Below are 23720 nucleotides of genomic sequence, written 5' to 3'. Positions count from 1 at the left end.
TGTAAACAGACATGATCACAGAGGGCTCCCCCTCAGCTTCTGTGAGAGATGGAACTCCGCCAATCCCCTTTCCCGTGACCTCTGTCCATTTCACTCACAGAAGCAAGATATTGTAAAAATCCTTTATAGTTTCCTATAATACAGCAAGACTGAAGCCTTCTCAATTTGATTTTTAGGGGTGGAGGGAAAACTCTGCTTGCTGTATCTGCTCAGAAGCAGCACCCGGTGCATGTTCAGCTGTGTCTCATTGAGTTTAGCCACTTCTGTGGATCGTTTCTGGAGCTCCCGATAACTTCATTAAAGCCAAAGCCCAGGTTCACGTTGTGCACACTGAGCCAGGCCTTGTTTTCATGCACCGCTCAGCTCCTGCGCAGGGTGAGAGGATGGTGGCAGACGTGCTTTAACATCACTGTATCCTCTGCCGTTTGTTCCTCAGAATGCTGCAGAATTAGATTTGTACCCTGATCTTTCCAGATGTCGTGCGTGTGTGTGACTCCCCCTGTTGTTATGTCATTCTTGTGCCTCTGATTTTGGCTCATCAAGCATGTTGGAGCTTGGCCAGTGGGGGCATATTATTCAGTGGTATCTCCAATGAGATATTGGAATGAGGCCCTTTGCCTTCCTCTGCTCTCTTTGTCTTGGGTGTCTGCTGACCTTGGTATTTGTGACTCAGTGATTGGATGACAGTCCCACTGACAGTCCCCTAGTGTCATACCCTTGAGTGGTAGGTAAACTCTCACCTCTGTAGGCTAGCACTAGTGTCGTAAGCCTGCGGTTTGTAGCTATATCAGAGGGCTGTAAAAATAACATGAATCAGTAATTGTCCTGTCCTTCACTTGCTCATTTTGAAAAAAAAAGGTGTCATTTTACTCTTATTTGATGAGGGAATCTGACTATCTCCCCCCCCACCAGATGTCTTTGAGTGTAATCTGAGACCGTAATCTCTCTGTGCCAGATATTGTATTTTGTTCACATTTCGGAAAATTTCTCTTTCATGCTGCGAATAATATTTATCAAGTCAGCTCATGCTTTGTAAGGCGATGCTAGGATGCTAGTAGTAAAAAAGACCCTTTTTTTCTTAAGACAGGAAAAAATAGCGAAGCGTGTGTTTTTGTTATCACATCCAGAGTCTGTGGCCAGGTTCTGATTTGGTTATGACAGAGTCTGGCTCCGTTCGCAGTGCAGTGGCCAACTGGCACTTTGTGCTGCCCGCCATGGAGTCACCCGCAAAGATGACGGGCTGTCAGCTGGCAGGCCATGACCCAGGGGACTGCTGTCGGTCCAGACAGGTCTGGGGGTTAACTGCATTGTAGAGGCGACCCACTAGGGGTCTGATAACAGTTGCTCTGTTATGAAGAGGCCTTCTGGAGCAGTCTCTGAAAAGTGCGGGCTTGTACCACTCAGTGAATGAGCATGTGTGTCTTCCCTACCACAGTGACCTCTGCTGCCATCCCATCATGTCAGGATGTCTCCCTCCAAAAGAATTCCATGTCTTTTTCCTTGTAAACACTCATAACTGGGGAAAAGTCAAAACATTTTCCGTGGTATCATTTTTAATTTTCTCCTAGAAATGAGTGATATGTTTTTTTTTTTTTTTTCGTGCATCATGTATTTTAACTCATAACAGCAGCACCAACGTTAAATGCACAAGCCTCCTGCTCGGCGTCACCTTACCTTGTCCCGTCTTATATTTACTGTATTCATTTTTCATTTCAGACGGCCAGTGTTCCGCTGTGTTGTTTACCCCCAAGGTGAAACATGTCACTCTCCTCACAAGTGAACTGCCTATAAGGAAAGGACAAGTTTATGGGTGCAGCTGAGCATGCCTGACAGCCAGTGGCAGCGTTGTTCGGCAGCAGTGCGTACTGGTCTATGCCTCTCCACCAGGCCAGGGTTCGCCCCCATCCCCCCCCCCCCCCCCCCCCCCCGCCATTTTACATCCTGCATTTTTGCATTTAATTAGAATCACTTGTCATGTCTCGTATATCACCTGCGCCTTCAGGTGTCAGCTGTCAACTGTAGAAATGTGATAGTTATTCATGGCTCCGTGTGCGTGCAACAACAGCGAGGTCACAGGACAGAATGCACCTGCAGCTAAGGGCTTCTCCAGTGTCTGCGCACCTCTGTTTTGCTCAGAGACGCACCGGATCCTGGCTGCTCCGAGATTGGCTCTTCGTTTGCATTGCCTGCCCAACGTCAGATTTCAGGAAACCTGCTGCCGTTAGATGCGGGAAAAACTCCTTCCAGGATACTTAAATGCTTGCTCAGTGGAAGGAGTGCAATTTCACTTGTGTTTGTGATTTAGTGTCTGTTATCATTGTTGACAGATGTGATCCGTGATTCATTCAGCTGCAAATGTGCTGTGAAAGAGACAATCGTTCCATTAGCCGCTGTCGTAAATAATGAAAGGTAGAACTGTGCCGGCGCGATCCTCTGTTGGGATTACACTCAGTTTTCATTGTGAGCACCCGGGCCCAAAACCTCCTGAACTCCTGCAGATCATCAGGGTTATTTATGTCTCACAGGAGGCACCGCGCCAGCGTGACATACCCACGATGCCCGCCTTGAACCCCGACCAGCCTCTCACACCAGTGCACCCCATCTGTGACCGGATCCGGGTTCGAACCCCCCCCCCCCCCCCCCCCTTTGTTGTGGCACGGCAGGCTCCGCTTTGTTGTCGTGGCTGTCGCTTTCGTGCCTCCTCCTTTGTGATGTGGCGAGGGCGGGCTCAGCCCCTGCAGGCTTCTGTGAGTCAGCACTGTCGTTATATAACTCCTGTCCCCCTCTCTCTCTATCTCTCTCTCTCTCTCTCTATCTCTCTCTCTCCCTCTCTCTCTCTCTCTCTCTCTCTCTCTCTCTCTCCCTCTCTCTCTCTCTCTCTCTCTTTCTCCCTCTCTCTCTCTCTCTCTCTCTCCCTCTCTCTCCCTCTCTCCCTCTCTCTCTCTCTCTCTCTCTCTCTCTCTCTCTCTCTCTCCCTCTCTCTCTCTCTCTCTCTCTGGCAGCTGACATCAGTCGCGTTTCTGCGTGTAAACACTATTTGCTTTTCCTCCTCCTCCTCCTCCTTCTCCCCTCTCTCCTGCTCCCCAAACCCTCCTCCCTTTTTTCTTCAGCTGATAAGGATTGATTCCTTCCCCTGTCCGTCTGCCCCCTCTCCCTCCAGCGGACATGGTGAGCCAGGGACACTTTCCCCCTCATATCATCAGACGAGGGCAAAGGAAGGAGGCAGGCACGCCCTGCCTGCCATTGCCCGGATCCTGCAAGCCGGTGAAAAATGAGCTTTGGAGAGGCAATAAATTGCTCCCAATTTAGAGATGAAGGCAGAAATAAATTTCTCCCATTCCGAAAGACTCGGAGAAAGGGGAAAAAAAGCCTTCAGATAAATTTTTTTCTTCAATTTTCCATGAATTCTTTGAAATATTTTATCTGTTTAGTTCATTTGAATTCATGCAATGCTGATATTTCTGTCTTCTAGCATGACTTTTTTTTGTGTGTTGGCAGTTGTCTCTGTTGACATTTCAGGATCTTGGCTCTTTCTTCTTTTTCAAGTTGCAGACTACGTTTTAAACAGATAAATAGATCGGACATGGTTTGGCATGTTGAGATGTGCTTTTCTTCTCCTTACAACATACTGTCCTAAACAACCTATCCATGTGGCTTTACCTGTGGAAGAACAGAAAAGGTGAAGGCAGTGAGAGTGAGCAGATAGTCTTCAGGATGATTAAAGCAACTGTCTGCTAACAACTACTTCCACATTCCACTCTTCCTTTTCTCACTGCCTAAGTTCCTAAATGCTCCCAGACAGTTATTCAGCTCCTCTAAACCTCTAAACCACGTTTGAAGTTATGAAACAAATTGCAAAAAAGACTTCAAGACTATGAAGCTCAGATACAGAAAACAAACAAATAGAATAGCATATCTCCCCCCCCCCCCCCCCCCCCCAATACTTATGCTTCTCCTGTTTGCTTCTGGAAACTCAAACTCTTTGCTAACTTTTAGCAGAAAGCCCTGATTCCTTTATTTGTAGACATAAACATGTTGTTTGCCAGTGTTTGCATGTGTTATCCTCCCTGCCAAATACAGCATAGAGAGGGAATGACATTATGGGAAATTAGTAATGAGGACTGCAGTCTGGCCTGTTCTTCGTGTTTCTTCAATGTTGAAATAAAATTATTTAATAAACTAGTTCAGTGTGCTGACACTGCAGTTGTGAAGTGTCAAAACTGAAAGGAAAAAAGAAAGTTTCCGTGGTCTTTCAAAATGCTAGTTTGATGTGAGTGAACTCAGATGTGCTGTCTGAAACACTGAAGTGGAAAAGCGTGAGAGTTAAGTAACTGCTCATGCTGTCACTCATGAAATAATTATGCATATTTCCTAGCATACACTGCTGTGGAAAACCAGCCTGCTGTTTAATTGCAATGCATCATAATTTTAAGTTAACGAGAACATGGTTAATGTTCCTGCTTACTTACCACTTGACATTACATGCAAATATGAAGGGGTGTTTAACTTGTCCGTTAGGTGATTCAACTCAAATTTACATATTTTAGAGGCACTATGTCCCACAATTACCATATATATTTCCATCACCAAGTGTTAAATACATATTTTTTAACTCACTATAACAGTTGCAGTATGGGTCCTCTTATCTGTGTGACACATGTCCCACCAATATTATTTACTTTTATAGTTAGTAGATAACCAGGTTTTCTTCTACAAAAGCTTCTTGCAGTTTGCCATTAGGTCCATTCAGAGAAAACTGGACAATTTACAAAATATATTTTGGGTGTCATTGATGTTTCAGAGTTGTGCTTCTATTTTTTTCCTAATATCCTTTGCCACATGTTTTAAAACACTTTTAAGATGTTACTGCATATTCAGCTGATGACACCTCAACTGTCACAAATTTAAGAATAAGACATTTATTTTTTTTCCTAGCAATATCAAATGACATGCAGTTGTCAGTCTAGACTGGGTGTTGTGTGTAATGTTATCTCCATTATCGAAACCTCTGTTGTAAAATGTTGTACTTTTATTCTCTAAATCCCGCCTTTTTGCTGTTGAATTGCCTTTGCACACAATTTAACAGTTGAGTATGTTAGATTAAGTGCCTGTGAAATGTGTAGTTTCGTAACTCAAATGATGCGGTGATTTCATAGGCATGCCAGGTCTTCTCTGCCTGGGCCTGGTGCACTGTATCAACAACCCCAAGACCTGCATTACACAATCCAGTTCACCTTCTGATGGTTTCACACACTCCGGCATATTTACATTCCGTGACCTTTCCCTCCAATTTGCTCGGCTCCTCTTGAGTATCGAATGTTTAATATCGAGTCACAATGTTTCCAGATCTAATTGATGTGCAAACATATATTGACATATTTTGTTAACTGTATAATGAGGTTCAGAGCGGTGGCTAGGGCACCGGATTGGAAATTTAGGGGTTACTGAACATTTCTCATGTAGTCTTATGGGTACACAAGAGTTTGCAGAGCAGAGTGATAATGTGTAGTATTTGATCATCACACTTCGGCCGCAGCGGAGATAATCTTGACTTGCTATGTTAAACTGAGGGTGCACCTCCCTCAGCTACCCTTTTCTGCTGGGGCTGGTCCCCTAACCTTTGACCTTGACTGGGTCGAGCTGAAAGGCAGCAGCACCATTTGACCCATAGCTGGGGTAGGGATTGGTATAGGGCGAGGGCGTGTCCATGCACTGGTGGGCTGTGTGCCAGATATGCATTGCAGGGTCCCTACTCCTCCGCAGCATAGTATTTAATGTTACTCCTGTTGCACGTGTGCAGACACTGATCTCTGACACACCCCTCTGCTGGTTGTGTATTCGTTCAAGCAAAGACTGCATTTCTCTGTAGGTCCCCATCCTGCTTTGTGAATTTCCCAAGCACACTGAATCTAACATTCAGTCTGCAGCTGGTTTATTGTATTGGTTGGATTGCGCAGACTCTGTCAGGCCAGCTTGGGCTGTGCAGCTCTTTCACGGCAGACGGTTACCTAAACTCTGCTAATTAATAAATTACCATCCAGTCTCCAGGCGGTGCTCCCCTAATGCACTCAGACTTTCCTGCGCCGTCTCCGTGGCCTCTGAATTCCGCTTGGCTAAGTAGATGGAGAGTCTTGCTATCACTCTCCGTATCTATCAAAGCCCCCGAGAAGCGTCTTAACAAGTTGCCATCAAACCAGCCGTGGCTTTTGGCCTTTTCTTTCCCTTAATGCTGTGTGTGTGTGTGTGTGGGGTTTTTTTTTCTCTCTGTTGGCGTCTCTCCCCCCCCCTTCACAAACCTGCTCAGACACAAGGCCCCCCGTGGCATTGCGTCTGCTGCCCTTTTCCCCCATCACTCCTCTAAATTATGGAGGGGCAGTGGTGTCGGGGATGCACAGCAATGGCTCTTCAGCTTCCCGGCCTTTCTCTTCTTCCCCTCTCCTTCACCTGATGAATTTTTAACCCAGCTTTTCGCTACAGTCATGGAACTGCTGGTATTGCAGGTGAATGGCCGAAGCTCCCCAGTCAGCGCCTGGCTGAGTGCCGCCTCTTAACACAGGGTCGAGGCACACATTGGGAATCCACTCACCACACAGATGAGAGCTGGTTTGATGCTTAACCCTGTCCATGAACAGCATTCTCTGCCTGCAGGGAAACTGTATATTTCAGAATGTATATACTTACATGCTCACTATAGTTCAATGTAGTTTAATTTCAATGTAATTTACATTTACATCATTCATTTAAATACTTTAAGTTATATACTTTTATGTAATATTTTATGGATTTTGCAATTTGTGTACTATGTTTACACATAATGAATAAATCTTCTTAAATTTTGGATGATGTGTTTGAACATATATCACTTTTTTAATATATCCGAGGGTCTGAAATTGGTGACAGCATTTTGATAGTTTTATTCATAGTAAAAAAAAAATACCAAGTGATTGCTTTGATAGATTTAAGGCTTGGACCAAATTCAGGAATTTACTGCAAAAATACTGGATCAGTAAAAAAAGAACTATTTGTGCTTGTCCACAGTCATTCCGTCTGGTTTGCGCTGATCTATAGTAGAACCTACTGAAAAAAGGCATGGGTTTGTTTTACCATGGGCTAGGATTACTCGTGTGACTCATATGTGATGGAGGGCGGGTGGGAGGCTCTTTGTTTGTGGGTTTTTCATGTGTAATTTGAATTTCCAGTGTAGGTGATGGAAAAAAAGATCCCCATTTCCAGCTTCCAGTTTTATTCTAGTTCATGGAAGTGGCATTTAATTTCATTATTGAAGTGATTATTTCCACTAAGCATGGTTAGAAGTCTTTTTTTCCACAAAGGGATAATTTGTGGTCCAAAAACAGACAAACAAATAAAAAACCCCATAGAAGTGCAGCACACAGTTGGACCTGAGAGTTTGACCACTTGACTCCCTCACTGCCACTGGCCCCCAAAACATCTGAAGTGTGCTGAATTAAGGCGACAGGCAAAACAGCTAGATTCCAAACCAGGTTCCATTCCAGAACAGGACATTAGGAGACCAAGGGCATTGATTCCATGCTATTTCATGCGAGATGATAAGGAGCTATCTATGTGGCTCCTAGGGAGGGTACTCGTGGACACAGTTTATTCATTCACCCATGGCAACCAGCAGGGTCGGCCGCAGTTATTGGCAGCGCCCCCGACTGAATTTGGCAAATTCAGGCAGATCCAAATTCAGTGGCTGTCTCTTCTTCCTCTGGAATCCTGGGTGACTGCCACCCCCAAGTCCCACTCAACCTCCCAGCTCCCTGTCTCATCATAAAGTAAGTGCGTCCTGTTTGCGGAAGAGAAATCAATACCCATTCTTCACGCCACAATGAATTCTCCTCGGGTGGAGAGGAGCAATTAAAGAGGCAGCCCCACTCACAGTGGAGGTGACTAATACTGTTTAAGCAATGTGCCTCTTACATAAATCAAGATATGTGTGTGTGTGTTGTTTATACATCATTTTTTTCATAGCAGTAAAAAGTTCTCGGTTTGGTTTCGGGTTAGTGTGTCACTGTGCTACATCACTGACGCCAATCGGTGTTGACAGCCTCCTGTGAACCATTTCCCATCAAAGAGGGAGAGAATACGGCTTTCCTGGCCAAGGAGAAGAAGGAGAACGAATTCAGCTATCCGGGGGTCTGCTATTGCAGCATCTCAGTCGATCTAGAAAACAGACCTTCAGGGTCGAAGGCAGGGAGTTGAGGCGCCATCTGTTTCTGCCATGACTTCAAAGTTTTTAAAAAGACAGACACCAGAGCCATATAAATTAATATAAAATTAAGATATTTAAGAAAGAGTTTCACTGTTTTTAACAATGTTAACTGCCACATTAGGCTTTCATAATTGATTAAATTCAAGTGAACACCTTTCTCAGAATGTTTGCATCAGATGAAACAGCAGTTACTGAAGCACAGAATTTAATTTCAGAAAGGAACAACCCCAACCATATGTGAGCCTGTTGTGGATCAGTGTGTGCTGTTTTCTATCAAGCACTATTTCTATACTGATGCAATAAACACATCAATAAGCATAATCATATTGTAGAAATCAGTGCTAAATCCCTATCAGTAATTACCCTTAAATCTCTGTCTGTAACACACACAAACACACACACAAACACACACACACAAACACACACACATGCACAAACACACACACACACACACACACACACACACACACAAACACACGCACACAGACAGACATACACACACATGCACATGCACACACCCACACACACACCCATACACACATACACAGACACACATAACCTCACGCAGAAAGACTAATTTGACAATGTGATGTATCTTTAAAGCCTGTGCCAGCATTAAATAAAGACTCAACCTGCAAGGTTAGGACTTTGGAAACATCAGATCAATGGAGTGTAATGTGGATTGACTGCTGACTTTGATCAGTGGCCCCGGGAGTGGTTTAGCATTGAGTGTTGTCACATAGACAGGGTTATGTAACCCTGAGCAGAGCTGTGTGTCAGAGAGGGAGACCAGAGGAAGGGGAGCCGGGCTGCTGCTAACAAAGCATACCCTGGCTTTGTTTCACCGCACTCCTGGCAAACAGCGAGAGCGGAATTAAAAATGCAGCCCTGCAGAAAGAACTGGAAAAAAGGGAAAGAGCTGACTGTATATTATTGTGACATTAGGCTCCACGTGCATTGTGCAGGAGAGGGAGTGTGGACGTGTGGAGATCACGCTTGGGTTTGGCATGGATCAAGCTTGCCAACTGCTCAGCGCCAGGCAACTCCCTAAGTGGCACTAATAGTCATTGTTGGCGGCAGCCTCAGAGCAGACTCTGGAATCAGACAGACACAGCGGCTTAGCCCCCCTCCCAGACTCTGGAGAAAGGGCCTTGTTTACTAAGGCTGCAACAGCAATCAAGCGCTCTACCCTCCGAGAATCCCTCTCTCTGTCTCATTTCAGCGCTGAGAATTCAGCATCCGGGCCCCATTCCTCCACAGCCAGCGCTCAATTTTCGCTCTCAACCCGGCGAAGGTCGAAAACAGCTGATGGTCTCATTCCAGAATGATCTTTTTAAGCTGCCTGGACACGTTGGCGAGCTTAATCCGTCCCCCGCTCAGAGTTTCCCCCAGCCTGAGAAAAAGAGAGCAGGAATGCCACCGTCTCTGAGGGCCCTTTCTTTTTAAATCAGCGAAGTGCAGCAGCAGAATTCACTGTCAACGTTTTACCCTCCGCACGGCCAAACCAAATATTCCCCAGAGACACCCCTCTTACACAGATTATAGCAGCTGTTGTTTTTGAGACAATGATTTCATTTCACTTTGTTGCCTTTATCATGTAGCAGATCGCTCCATGTGAATGTAAGATAATAGTAAATATAAATGGTCCTCAGTTTCTCTTTTGCCATGGAGCAGGGAGTAGGCCTGTTGTTAATGGCTGTTTCATAAGGTTTTCTACAAAGCAGACCCTCATCTAAAGAAAGCTTGTGCACATGCACAAAAAGATTTAAGCAGCTTGGTAAGCCCAGATAACGTGATTATCCATACTGTACTGGTAAATGAAGGCCATAATTTAGACAGGTGAGTAGATATGATGGGAAGGCTGTGAGATGATTATAAAAGCTAAAAAATAAATCAGTGTAGCAACAAAGCTGATGAAAATGTTAGAGGAGCATGGTCACAAAAAAAAAAAAAAAGCCAGCCCATCTCATCGCAGGCATTGATATGAACCAAAACCTCCCATTACGGTATTTAAAGATTTTGGGGATGACCTGAAGGAAGGAGGCAGCTAGGTGCATCTCCTAACAAGCTAACTGTTCAAAGGCTTTTTTTTCATGCTCTAGAGAACATGAAAGGCGTGTTTAAAAATTTAGAAGCCCGATCTGTTCCAGAGCTATGGAGCGGCAGAAGGAAGCAGATTTTTTACGGCGCCGTAATTCCCCCGTTGCTTGCTTTTTAAATTAATTAAGATGTTTATGACAGCAGCTTGCACCTAATGGAATGCTTATAGACTTTTGTCATTAATTATTACTGTTATGCACGGTTACTGCTGTTTTCTGCTGCAGTAAAGGTATGGTGTATTCTATGGACCCGTCCAGACTGTAACCCTTTTGGCTGTGTGTGGGGTCTTGATGTGTCTTCGAGACACTGTGTGTGTTTTCCTTGTTTCATACTTCTGTGTTACACACTGGTTTGTTTTTAGAATTGTGCAGTGTTGTGTCATAATGCTGAATAGCATGGTGTCATGTTGTGTGGTATTGTAGTCTTGTATGTAGTATTGTCACTGTATTTGTTCTGTGTGGTGGTGTTGTGTTGTGTTCTAGAGGCAGAGCCGGTTTCAGAATTTGATGAACAGGGATAATGAGCACTAGACAAGATGGAGGTGTCAGTTTTTTGGTAATGCTGAGGAGATCCTGGACGGAAATCCATTCTGTAAACAACAGCAGCACCTTGTTAAACAACCAAGAATTAAGAATTAAACAGACACTGACCCACGCTGATCAATAAATGATCTACTGGGCTTATTGAGGGCTAATGTTACGGTTACTCAATAAGTGGAGTGGAGTGGGGGTGTATATCTGTCAGGCGCCATATTTTTTTCAGTCAGTCTTCTCCAACTGTTTCACATATTCAATAGGATGCAAATTGCAAGCCCAAAAGTCTATCTTCAAATATAAAAAAAAAATGTATGCTGTGTGTTAGCATGAGCATAATACGTGAGCAGAACCACAAGATTTTGACCAGTTTTGGCATCGGCTTCCTGAGTTAAACTGCAGTATCTCAGAATAAACAGTACCTGAAGGTTTTAGTGACATGTTTTAGTAAATGATATCCAGTGCAGTAGAAATAAATAATGTAGCCTCTTGCCCTTTGTGCACATGTACGCATGAACTATTAATATGGAGGGAAAGCCAGCTATAATTTCCACAAAGGATATTTCACAATACTACAACTTGTGCCATCCACATACGTCTATTTAATCAATTAAGAACATATTGGCATAGTAAGACTTGCAAATGGAAATATAGCATTCTTGCATATACAGTGTCAACAGCTTGAATTTTATTTGATGTTTCACATGAAGTACCTTACTCAAGTAAGCAATTGCAGCGCCCTGTCCAGGACCTGAAACCGCAACTGTCTGGTTGCAAGCCCAGTTCCACAACGCTTTCTTCTTTTGGCACAGAAAATATTTCTCATGACTCCAGGGTGAACCGCCATGCTGAAATCAAGCTGTTCCATTTGACATCATCCTTATCATTACAGTCCAGGGAGCCAATCGTATTTCTGACAGTAAGGGGGATTCTAGAACATAATAATAATGGAGGTAAGCCTGTAAGCTCATGCCCTTTCTGTGTAACCTGTCCCTACAATGGTGCTGTTACTGTATTGCTTCTTCCTGCCCCACTGTTTCAATAACACACAGAGGAAGCCTGTGAGTATATATAAGGATTGTCACAGAAAACTCAATAAAACAACAGCACTTCCTGTTGCCTTGTGTAATTTTTCCTGGACTGTGAACTGTGAACTGTGGCTGACCCTAGCACACATGAGGATCCTCTAGCAGTTGCTCTAATGTTACCTGCTCATCTCTCAACAATATATTTATGTCATTTAGCAATGCTGTAAAATGGTTGGTAGATATCCTTTCCACTTAATAGTGAATTTTTCACTTTGCCCTGAAACACATGGTGTTGTTTCATTTTAATATTGCAAATCAAGCTAAAGCTAAATGTTTACATTAAACATTGGTGGTACATTTACTTAAATATAAACATTGACAAGGTGTCAGAATCCTCTGTAAATGCCTATTTTTTTTTTTCTCTTACCCTGGTGACTCAGGCGTGTTGCTTGTTCCAGCACGTAGTTTTAGTCACACACAAATGATAATGTGAAAACAGAGCGGCCTCCAGCGAGCAGCGTAATTTTAACAGGAGGGAAGGGGATTGAGTTCTTCCACAGAGTTGGCTGCAGAGAAGTGATGGAAAGAGCTGCTCACAGGCGAACTATTCAGACGGAAAGCCCCGTGGGTTTGTGTTACTTAGGAGTCAATGGGACAAATAAATAAATAAGCACGCCGCCATTTAGTTGATTATGCTATCTGAAGGAAGTTCATTTCCCTACTGGAGCTCAGTGCAGCGCTGCTGGTGTACTTTTGCTGCAGCTTGCAGCGGTGGAGCCGTGCAGCTAGTGCTGTTGTGTCAGGTATTCCTGTCAGACTGTTCCTTAGCTGTGGAAAAAGCATGCATTCGGATGAACTGCAGCTATCTCACATAGAACTACAGAACTAAATGAATAAGGCTGATTATGATTAATATTGTTATGATAATGCTAAATGCTACCAATAGTGATGTTGTGTATTATTATTATTATTATTATTATTATTATTATTAGGAGTAGTAGTAGTGGTGGTGGTGGTAGTGGTAGTTGTAGTGTTAGTAGTAACAGAGGCAGGACCTCCAGATTGTATTAATGATGGAGTAGCTCTAAGTACATGCTGGAAGCAGTGGACAGTAATGGCAAGCAAGTGTGTAATTGCAGGATTTTGTGTATTTAGTAAGATTCTGTTGCCAAGAAACAGGAGATGCACTGTGATGCATCCCCTCTCAGAGGAGCACCTTTGATCTCTGTGCCTTGTGAAGGTTTTTATTTTATTTTATTTTATTTTATTTTATTTTATTTTACACAGCTTTCAGATTTTGATCACAAAAATGCATAGTAAAGAAAGCTAGCACATGAAATGGGAACCTCTACCCAGGGGAGGAGGCAGTGATATTTCACCATGCACTGTACGCTACTCTGGTGCTTTTAGCCACCAAGCAGGACATATATGATTCCAAACATAATTCAGAGGACTCCCAGAACATGGAATTCCTCTCAAAGGAAGCTATGTATGTAACAGGTTCCACACTAGCAGGAGCTCAGGGTACACAAAGAGGAACGGCAGTCTCTTCCCTGCTGTGCCCCCATGTGAAGTTCCTTGTCCCTACGAGTGCAGACGACTATGCTCAGAGTCTAATTTTGGTGCATGATCCATGAGTGAGGCCCTCTTACAGAGAGGAGTAACAAGCGTGCCGTTAAAGGACCTCACCACATCCATGTGGCCCATCTACAGCAGCTATCGAGTTTCTGAAAGCCTCACGCGGCATGTTTAATTCATGTGGAAATGTCTTCATTTGCTTGCTTAATGTCTGTTTGGCCTCCCATGTCAAGGTGTCATGGAGACAAAGACAGAAAAGGAGGGGTAGACAGAATGAGAAAGAGAGGTGTATCTGTGGATGTATTCATCGGCTAATTTAATATTGTTGCTCCTTTTGTATGCCCTTGCTTTGGCAGTATGAATATACTGCGAGTTTATCATACCAATAGGGCAAGGTGAAACCCACACAAAGAGGAAGAGAGAAAAAGAAAGGGGAAAAAGGGATGATAGGTCATTCTCATCAGGCATGCAGACCTGCAGTGGGCATGGGTCCATCTAAACAATAAGCTGTCTTTCTTTACCTTATGAGGTGTCATGTGTTTCAGAGGAATATGAAATATCGACTCCTTTTCTACCCTGAGTTTCTCACAGTGATAAACAGCAAAGTAGTGCAACTTCTAGCTTCCTAGCTAGTCCAACTTGAGTCTTCAGTATCCTCCCACATAATTTGACCTGTTACGTCAGATAAAAGACATTTCTCTTTTTCCCATGTTTTGTCATTTTCATTCACTTGTAGCTAGCTAGTAAGAACAGAAATATCCTTGTGCAATTAAAAACAAAATAAAAGTCCTCCCACCTCCCACACAGAAAACAGTGTCTCAAGCTGGCTGGACATGTTCATTGACAAAAGATCTCGTCTGCCTGTGTGCAAATGCACAACTTAGTTGGCCTTGTGCAAGGCTACTTCCTTGTTTGTAAAACCTAGTTCAATCACGCCCAAACCTCATCCACTCTTCAGCCAGTGGTACCAACTGAGTGAACTGCTTTCAACTAAATCTCACTGACAGCTGTCTTTGAGGGAAAAAGCTGTTTTTACGTGACATGTACCTGGTCACCTGTGAATGGAAAGAGCGTGTAAGGTGGAGAGACCAGATGAGGCCCTCTATTTTATATTGTCCATTTGGTGAAATTTCAATTGCTTGGCCGTATCTTTGGGCCTGAGTCTTCTACACAGTGCCAGAAATTCCAGCCTAGAAACTGCTCTGGTGCCAGTGCCTCTCTCTCTTGTGAGTACAGATACACACATCTCTGTGTTTGGTGGTTTGTTAGTTAGTCCGCATAAATTGACATTTTAATCTCTTTCAGTTTAAATCTACACATGCAATCTGAGCAGGTCTGTCCTCTGCATGTTGAATACGGGCTATTTTCTCCCAGGTATGTGCACATGTTAACCTGTCAGGTTCTGACGAGACTCCACGCCATAAGTCAGCTTGATGTAAACTAGACATTAGACCTGAGCTGGAATGAAGACCAGAACCTGTTAATCTCCAATTGACATCCTTACACTAGGGAATCTGTGTACTACAGTATAGTTAAGGTTGTATGTTAGGTTTACATGTTAATTACTCAGGATGTGCGAAGCAACACACAGTAATACCAGTGTTCCTTATGAACAATAAACTAGTAATTAACTGTCATATACTAGGTAGAGGTATTCTGTCTAATACTTTACATGTTGCTGAAAGGTAAAACTTTTGTAAAACTGGAAGACAAAATGATAAAAAGGATAAATGGTGTGGATTGTTTTTTTTTTTTCCTCTACTAAATAAGACATTGAGTTAGTTGACACAAATTAAGTACTGTGGAGGTGTTGCACCTTGTAAATGTTCTTCAAACACAAACAAACACAGCAGGCCCGCCAATTACAGGATTTATATTCATATGTAAAAAAGCTAAGTAAATGTTCATGTTTGAATCACAGCCGAAGGTGGAATCAGTATATCCCATGAAAGTGTCTTTAGGTTACAGCCCCTTATCTGAAGGGAACACCTGTCTGTGTACAGGAGAGCGAGAGCCTGCAGCCCTCTGTCATTACCGAGCATACTGAGGAGGGCAGGAGTCCACCACTATGCCAGCAAACACATGCCTTTATTCAGTCCACCTCTGCCCCTCATCCCAAAACTTCCAATGTCCCATCCAGGGCCCAGTTCTGGAACGGGGCCAGTGAATCAAATCGGCTTGTGGATATACAGCCTGGTAACATACACACACACACACACACATACACACCAGTCTTATATGTGTCAGTTGGTTCAGTTTTATGTCAATACTGCTGAATGGACTTTTCAAGCAGAGATAGATAAACAGACAGAGAAAGGAAGGAAAAGACGAGAGAGTCACACCCCTGTGCTCAGACAAACCATTGAAAGCTTCTACTTGCTTTCTCAAGCCTGTCTCATTGCTCAGCATAGTGCAAAAAATGCTTTGCATTTGCAGATTGCAGAGGAACATGAGAGGTTCTGTAAAAGTGACAATAATAAAGTACAGCTAATTATTACATCACATAAAACAGCTCTCTCAGTTTTCCTACTTTCCCTACAGTTTTCTCCAATGCATGCTGCTGTTACGTATCTCCTCACACACATTACAAGTGTGTAGCATTTGATTCTTCAAACATTGCATTGACATTCGCCTGACCTGTACTCGGCTATCAAGCTATGGGCCGAGCACAACATCTGAGCAATTAAAGGAAACTGACATACACGCAATGGTGAAATACAAGTGGAGTTCCTCTCTTCCTAGCCCTGTAAAGTTGTTTTCATATACTCTATGTACACATCCACCACTGGTCTCCCAGGGCCCTGCAACCTGGGGTGGTCTACTGACAGAGAGGCTAGCTTTATTTTTTCTGTCGGACTCTGCATGGATTGAGTTTCTCCTCCGGGGCGGGCTGAATATTGAGAGGATTAGCCCAGGGTGGGAACCGCCTTGACTGGGAGTACACAGGGCCCGGCTGGCTCATGCACCCCGCTCCAAACCAGCAGGGTGCAGCTTCCTGTATCCGCCGTCCTGCTGCTCACTCTGCTTCCTGGGGAACAACCAGGAGGATTACGGGAAACAGGAGCAATGCAGAACACGTCGAACCTTTTGATACCAGTTTCACATTTAGCTAATAATTATGTTACATATTAATGTAAAGCGCTTCATCCATATGGGTTTCTGAATGAATGAGAATTGTGTCTTTTCCAGTGTATTTTTAATCGCTCCTTTGGTGGGCGCACTGATCTGCAGTGGTTTACAAATCCATCATGCCAAAATACTTTAGGTTTCAAATCACTAGAAGAACACCAAATGAGCTGAAATGCACTGCTGAAATATGAGCAGGAATTGTTTTCGTGTGCACAAATTTAAAAATAACATACCTACATGCTACTGATTTGCACAAAGAGCCTAACAATGATCCATAAAGCAACAATCTCATGATAATGCTGACACAGTACTGAACGGTAATCCATTAGAGCAATTTTACTGTAGGTATAATTTAGCATCTCCGGCTATTACAGTCACTATGGCCTCTTCAGTGACCTTGTGTTTTTACTTTGTCACAATGGGGCCTTGCAGTTTGCGCCTCAGATAAGAAGGATGTGAAGGGCCGTGATCTAATCCCTCCGACCATTGTACACCGCAAAATGCACAAATGACTGCTGTGATACAATTAGTGACCTCCCTCCCCCCCTAATTTCCTCTACAAAGAATACACCCTCACAACACCTCCATTAACACTCAGCATGTTGCCGCTGCGTTGTGGGACCATTTGATGGAGTCCACAGTGGAACCGGCCCCCTGCTGCAGCGTCCTGTCAATAACGGTAACGGGTACAGTCCCAGCCAGTTCCCCCTGCAGGACAATTACGATTCCATGGAGTTTTTTTCCGCCTGCATTACCAACGATGCCTGCTGTTCTCCTGCTCCTCAAGGGCTCTGTCAGCTCCTCTGTGGAGCTGCATAATTACAGAGCTTCCAAACAGGGGGTAAAGACTCACCTGCAGGGATCTGGGCTGAATAAAGGGATATACTCATACTACATTGCGAGGAGAGCCTCACTGCTGTTTGGCCTCTGATTACTGTTCAACCTCACTAAAGGGTGTTTTTTTTTTTTTTTAGGATCAAGACAGGAACACATGACTCTGGTCTATAAGAGACTGAGGGTCTCAAAATCCTCTCTTAAGTTCTCCTGTGATATTTTAAACACACGTTTCCACAATGACACCTCTAATTTTTTTCAGGTTTCTCTCATTTGACAAATATATAAACTCCCCCGTGTCCTCCAAAACTAAATTTGACGTAAATATTCCATTTATGGCGATAAAGAAGACCCAAAGAGTAACCTGTTGAGCCTCTGTGTGGTAGACACAAGTAAAACCAATTAAAAATGAGCAGAAATAACAGCACCACGGGATTCACAAATCATTTTGCTCTTAAGCATCCCTGAGGAGAGGGCATCTCTGTGGATTAGTTAAAGTGTTTCACAAATTAGGGGGGCAGCTGATTAGAAAGATTTTTTTAATTTTTTTTTTTTATTCTCCATCATTACATTTTTGTGTTTCCAGTTTATAAAAGTATCTGGCTAATGGTGTCATTGAAGAGAAGTTTGTTGGAGTGACTTTAGCGTGGAATGAACTTCACTACGCTTGCAATGACAATGGGGTCGGGCTTGCAGCTCTATTCTTTCTGACTCTACCCTGCAGAGCCATCAAGAGATGGACCTGTTCTAAGGTGGGGGGTTGGGAGCGTAGCTTTGCTGAGTGGTACCTTATGCACATCATTCTGGGCCAGGGATCTTGTCAATACTTTTTGACTATAGACAACAATGTGATATAGCAGTTGTAGGTCCAAATCGCGATGAGTGAATTTAGCTTACAACCAGAAGGTGCCAGGTTCAAGTCCCGTGTGGGCCATATCTTTTAGCAAAATCCTGACTCTGACTATAAATAAAAATAGTATGCCAATTGCCGTGGATAAGGGTGTCTGCTGAACAAGTACACACATCAAAACCATTATGCAAAAGTGAATCGAATCATGTTATTTTTCTGTCCCTGGAAGTGATACAGCTACAAGATGTCCTTCCATTTTTATTAAGAGCCAAAAAGTGCTGAAGAGGTGGCAGCTTTGAAAGACTTCCCTTCATGTTGCATGCACTGTGTAATTAAGCTAAATAACTGTGTGTGTCCTGTCTGTTCAATTTGAATAATGGTGCAGATAATGACAAGCATGAACAGCAATGTTAACTGACAGGAGTTCTTATCTGAAATTAAGGCTTGCTGGAAGAGTTGCACAGCAAGCCAAATAATTGGTATTCCTCACAGCGACAGGTAGGGGTGTTTGTGCATTCAAGTTTTTTGTTTAATTAACCATGCGGCAGCATCACCATTCAGAACCTGTGTCAACGATTATCAGACTTCGGTGCAGAGTCCCCGTTCAGTTCATTCTGTGATTGGACTGTTAGTGTTAGCCTCATTCAGCTGCTACCTCCAGATGTCTGATAGCAAATCATAGCCAATTATCCTCCAGACAGTGAGTACATGAGAAACAGTGGAACGGTACAATGCTAAGAAGATTGATGCAGTAGTTGTAGAAGTGAATGCTGAACAGTGTTGGGTTTACTCCAGGCTGATTAATGCACAGACTGTCATTCCAGTGTCGTCAGTTCATTATTTTCAGCTATATGAACTACATCAAAATGTATGTACAACTCACATCTCTAGCCTGTGTTCAATGGACTTTCTGGTATTCATGTCCGTCTGACATAGGCAGATATATTACTGCTTATTTTTATATATATTTTTACATTATTTTAAAACAAAAAAAGCGAATGTTTGTTAATTATTAGTTTATGCTAATTGTTAAAAAGTTAAAGGTTCAAGGGCCCTTTATCTTCTATCCAATTCAAAGCTACCAATAGCAGATTATATGTCATCAATTGCATTTAAACCTGTTAATTGTGATTTTTTTGTCTGCTTGTCAGTTGTCTAAAGTGCATGTGAAGCTAGCCATTGGTTAATGTGCCACATATGTCTAAATTAAGGGTGCATTAAATACAGGTGTGATGCGCTGGTAGGAATTTCTTGTGAGCAGCTTGTGGCTGAAGCGCTATTGTCCAGAGCTGGGTTTCTTTGTTTGCCTGTTTAAAATATTTTTTTTTTTAGTTTTTCATTCTAATGAAGTTTGTTAATTTTATTCATTTTTTGGGAGCATTAGCTTACTCTCTCACAAGGTTGCATACCAAAGCAAACACACTAATGATAAATCCTGTAGATGTGAATTTCCATACAATCAAAGCATGAGGGCAGCCTTTGATGTTGTTATAGCGGTACTTTATTTGGCTTGGAGTCCAACGAAAGGATTGCACCTGGCTGTGGGCAGAGGTTGCTGACCCTCCGTGTGGACATGTTAAAGAGAAAAGGGATAGATGGAAGTGGAGGAGAGATGAACAGCTGAAGGGGAAAGGATGTGGTAAATGCAATTTTTATACTCGTAGATGTAACCACTTTGTCTAGGTTTGGTTAATTACACAGGGATTGTCTGTAAATTTCCCTACCGAATTTGCATCAGGAACTTTCAGTTATGTGTCAGCACATTCAGTGAAATAATGCAGTACCAATCCTCATGTATTAATATCGGGCAAAAGATAAGTAAATTGTGTATCTTTTTAAGCATTTTGCAAGATAACACAGTAAAGTGCATTTAAATTAAAGATTCCCATGATGGTTATGGAAATGGAGAGGGGGTATTTTGTAGGAAATCCAGTTACCATCATAAAGCAGCAATATAAAAACATTGCTTTAAATGTGCAAAAGAGCTGTCGCTCACCTGATCATAATCCACTTGTTTGTGATACTAAAGTGTAAGTGAGATATACTTTAGTGTACTTTACAAGGCCAGGCCCATGGAAATGACACCTGTCAGAACAGTCAATGTGCACTGGAGGCTGTGGCTGCATCAGGCGTCGGCTCTCCCAAAGTCCGCACCGAGCCAGCTTCACAGCTGGTGTCCTTGTGCTGTACGCGGTCGGGCAGCAAGGCAACGGGCCCCCGGCAGCCCTCCGTCCTCTCTGAGCAGTGGATGAGGAGAAGTGAGAGGCAACAGTCAATGCATCACCTGGCGAGACGGCTTGGCTGGGGGCGGGGGGTGCCAACTCCCCCCACACCTACCTCCCACCTCCTTGAATTGCCTCATATTAGAAACTTCCCGGGATCCGTGTGTGTGTGTGTGTGCGTGTGTGTGTGTGTGTGGCAGGGGGGGGGGGGGGGGTTAAATGAATCGCTGCCATTAGCGCGGTGAGAGGACAGCTCCATTATAACGGAGGAGATGGTACCTTTGAATGTCACCGTGCGGCCGCGTGTGCCGGCAGCCCCAGAGTCCCCATCTCAGAAGGGAAGGTGACAGCGCCACTCAGGATAATCATTCGCTGTCAGATTTAAGGAACCCAGAATTATGACTTACAGCCGGCCGCCGCACTCAGACTTCATTTCTGCTCCGGCGGTTGAACGGCAGCTCAAGCCCTCCATACTGCCTGGCTCCCCTGTGTCCCTACCAGGCCTGCCCCTCCCACTCTGTCTTCCTTGCTCGCTCGTTCTGACATCTCCCCAACCAACCACCCTCTCACCCCCCCACCCCCGCCATGTCAATATGGGCACAATGTGAGGAGACACCCCTCCCCCCCCCACAGATTGATATGCGGCAGATGTTCTGTTTTCTCTACCAGTAGACAGAGAGAGGTTCCTGGGAAGAGAAGACTCGAGTCAGGGTGTCCTCTACATAAAAAGGATGAATAGTGAGGCTTTGAAAGTTGATCACCCTGTCTCTCTTTTCCTAATGCCTGCTTTCCATAACCTTTCTGTGGAAGACAAATACCTAGATTTAATGTGGTGATGGGCAGCATTGTGGCGTTAGATTGTCCTCTGTGAAAAGAGATCCAGTTCAGACAGTGTTGGTGAACATGCTACCTGTATCTGCGTCAGTGACAGCAGGAGGCTATTCTCTCAGATTGGAGGTGTGATACTGCTGTTTTGACCTAAACTACCTTGTGCAGGTAGTGTCCAGCAATATCGATAGGGAGTTTTAACAAAATAAGTTGTGATCCTCAGCTCAGATGAGCTCATCTGCACAACCAGTAGATAACGTAGTGTAAATCAAACTGTATTGATTACAGCTATAGAAATATCTTATTTTACAGACAATGGAATGATTGATTGGTGTTGATGGAGTCACCTTGGTTGCGGTCATTCAGACCTGCAGGGGGCATATTGCAGATCTGATTTATGACTCAACTTCTTGCTAGGAATGACTTGAAGACATCTGGCTGATGACCAGCATGTTTGGCTTTCAGAGCCACTTCCTCTCTATTTCCAGGATGTGTGTGTTTATTGTCAATTATGTACGCCTTTAAACATACTTTAAACATACTTTAAACATTCTTTTCATCTGTAAATTGTGAAAAAATCTAAACCTGCATTTATAGAACAATAATGAAAAGAGATTAAACATCTGAATGGTGTTTGTTGTTGTAGTGAGAGCCAGGCAGACAAAATTTATATCCAATACAGTATGACACTAGCATGAGTTCAGATAGCTGTATAGCTGTATGGTATATCAGGAAAAAAACAGTTTCACAATGTTCTAATAATAACTAATTATGCACTGTTCACCTGTCTAATACTGTAATTGTAGAGTGACCCAGGTTATGGAAAAGGTACAGATAGACTAAAATAAAATTAAGCATGGTAACTCCCAGTTATCTTGATGGCACTAATTATCAGCAATTTCTCCTTTAAAGAGGGGCATGTGTCATCTTATCGATTAACAGGGAATGGAGTAATTTGTTCTCGTTAGCGGAGCCTGCTTGAAAAACGAGCAGGGCTCCCTGATCCAATAGAGTGACCACAGGAACCATCACAGAGGCAAAAACAACAACAACCTCACATTGACCGTGAGCTGGCCACCGCTGCATCTCCTATCCACCAAGGGTAGGTTCACCTCCAAATGGATCTTTGAAGCCCCCCACTTCCTGTTAGACAGCAGTGCAGACATAACCTGGCAGGCACTGCAACCCCCTCCCTCCCCTCCTTCCCCCCAGCTCCCGCCCGGAGATAGACCCTCCAATTGGTTCCCTGGCCCCTGGCCCCTGCCCCCTCCAATCGCTGAACTCTGAATGACACACAGAGGAGGAAGTGGGCTCTGTGCCCCTTCCCCCCCCCCCCCCCCCCACACACACACACACCCACCTCCTTCTCCGAGCAACAGGACATTCATTCAGTAGGACCCCATATCACAGTTGACAGTAATGATTTCCTAGCAAGTAAATTTTGTTGTTAGGATTAGTTTTCATATCTCTAAGTGACACTGACAGAAAGGCTGTTGTGGTTACATGAAGGAATAAAGTCAGATGGTTGACAGGAGTGTCTCAACAGGAGGGACACACATCAGCCGGTGGCAGGGCAAGGTCAGGGCACTAAGGCACAGCAGACAGAGGTTGATAGGGCACCAATTACTTTCCAATCAGGCATATGTAATGCCACCTAAAGAGTGGCATGGCAAAGGTCATGTACAGCTGAAACGTCCTGTAAATTCCAGGGAAGGCAGTAACCTCTGACCTATCCAGGGTTATGAAGTGCACCACATTCGACAAACTCTGCACATAGAAAACACTTCAGTCACTTTCAAAAGGGATAGTTATTCAAGGCAGGACCTAATGCAAAAGGTTTTGAAGCGCAATAAAAAATATCTCCAGTCTCTTCATTGTTGGTAACATATTCTGTGCCCTACAGTGTTACTGAAAGTGATATTCAATTATTTATTTCCCAATGAAAAGCACTGTAGCACAGCTGAAGAAATAGCGTTTTATTTCTTTGACGTTCTCTCGTAATGGATATGTGCTGACTGTCTACAGGGAACTAGGACAGACTGAGGCAAACAAAGTCAAAGATGGTAATGTACTTAATGCTTCTTTTTTCTACTGTCTGAGGGAGGGCCATTAATATATGAATGAAATTTGAATTGTTATAATAATCATTTTATGCACTTTGACAGAGGCTTTGTGGAGGGTCTCTCACATTTACCATAATTTGCTTGACCTGTCAAATGTAATAGTTTAATATCAACAAGGCCACTGATATAGATGCAGGTCTGTATTTATGTGGGTGTGTTTGTGCTTGTACATTTTTCTGTGTGTGTGTGTGTGTGTGTGTGTTTGTAGGTGTGTGCTCATGTGTCTGTGTGTGTGAGTGGGTGTGTGCGTGTGTGTGTATGT

This window comes from Megalops cyprinoides, chromosome 8 (genome assembly GCF_013368585.1).
Source record: "Megalops cyprinoides isolate fMegCyp1 chromosome 8, fMegCyp1.pri, whole genome shotgun sequence".
NCBI lineage: Eukaryota > Metazoa > Chordata > Actinopteri > Elopiformes > Megalopidae > Megalops > Megalops cyprinoides.
This window is presented reverse-complemented; position numbering follows the sequence as displayed.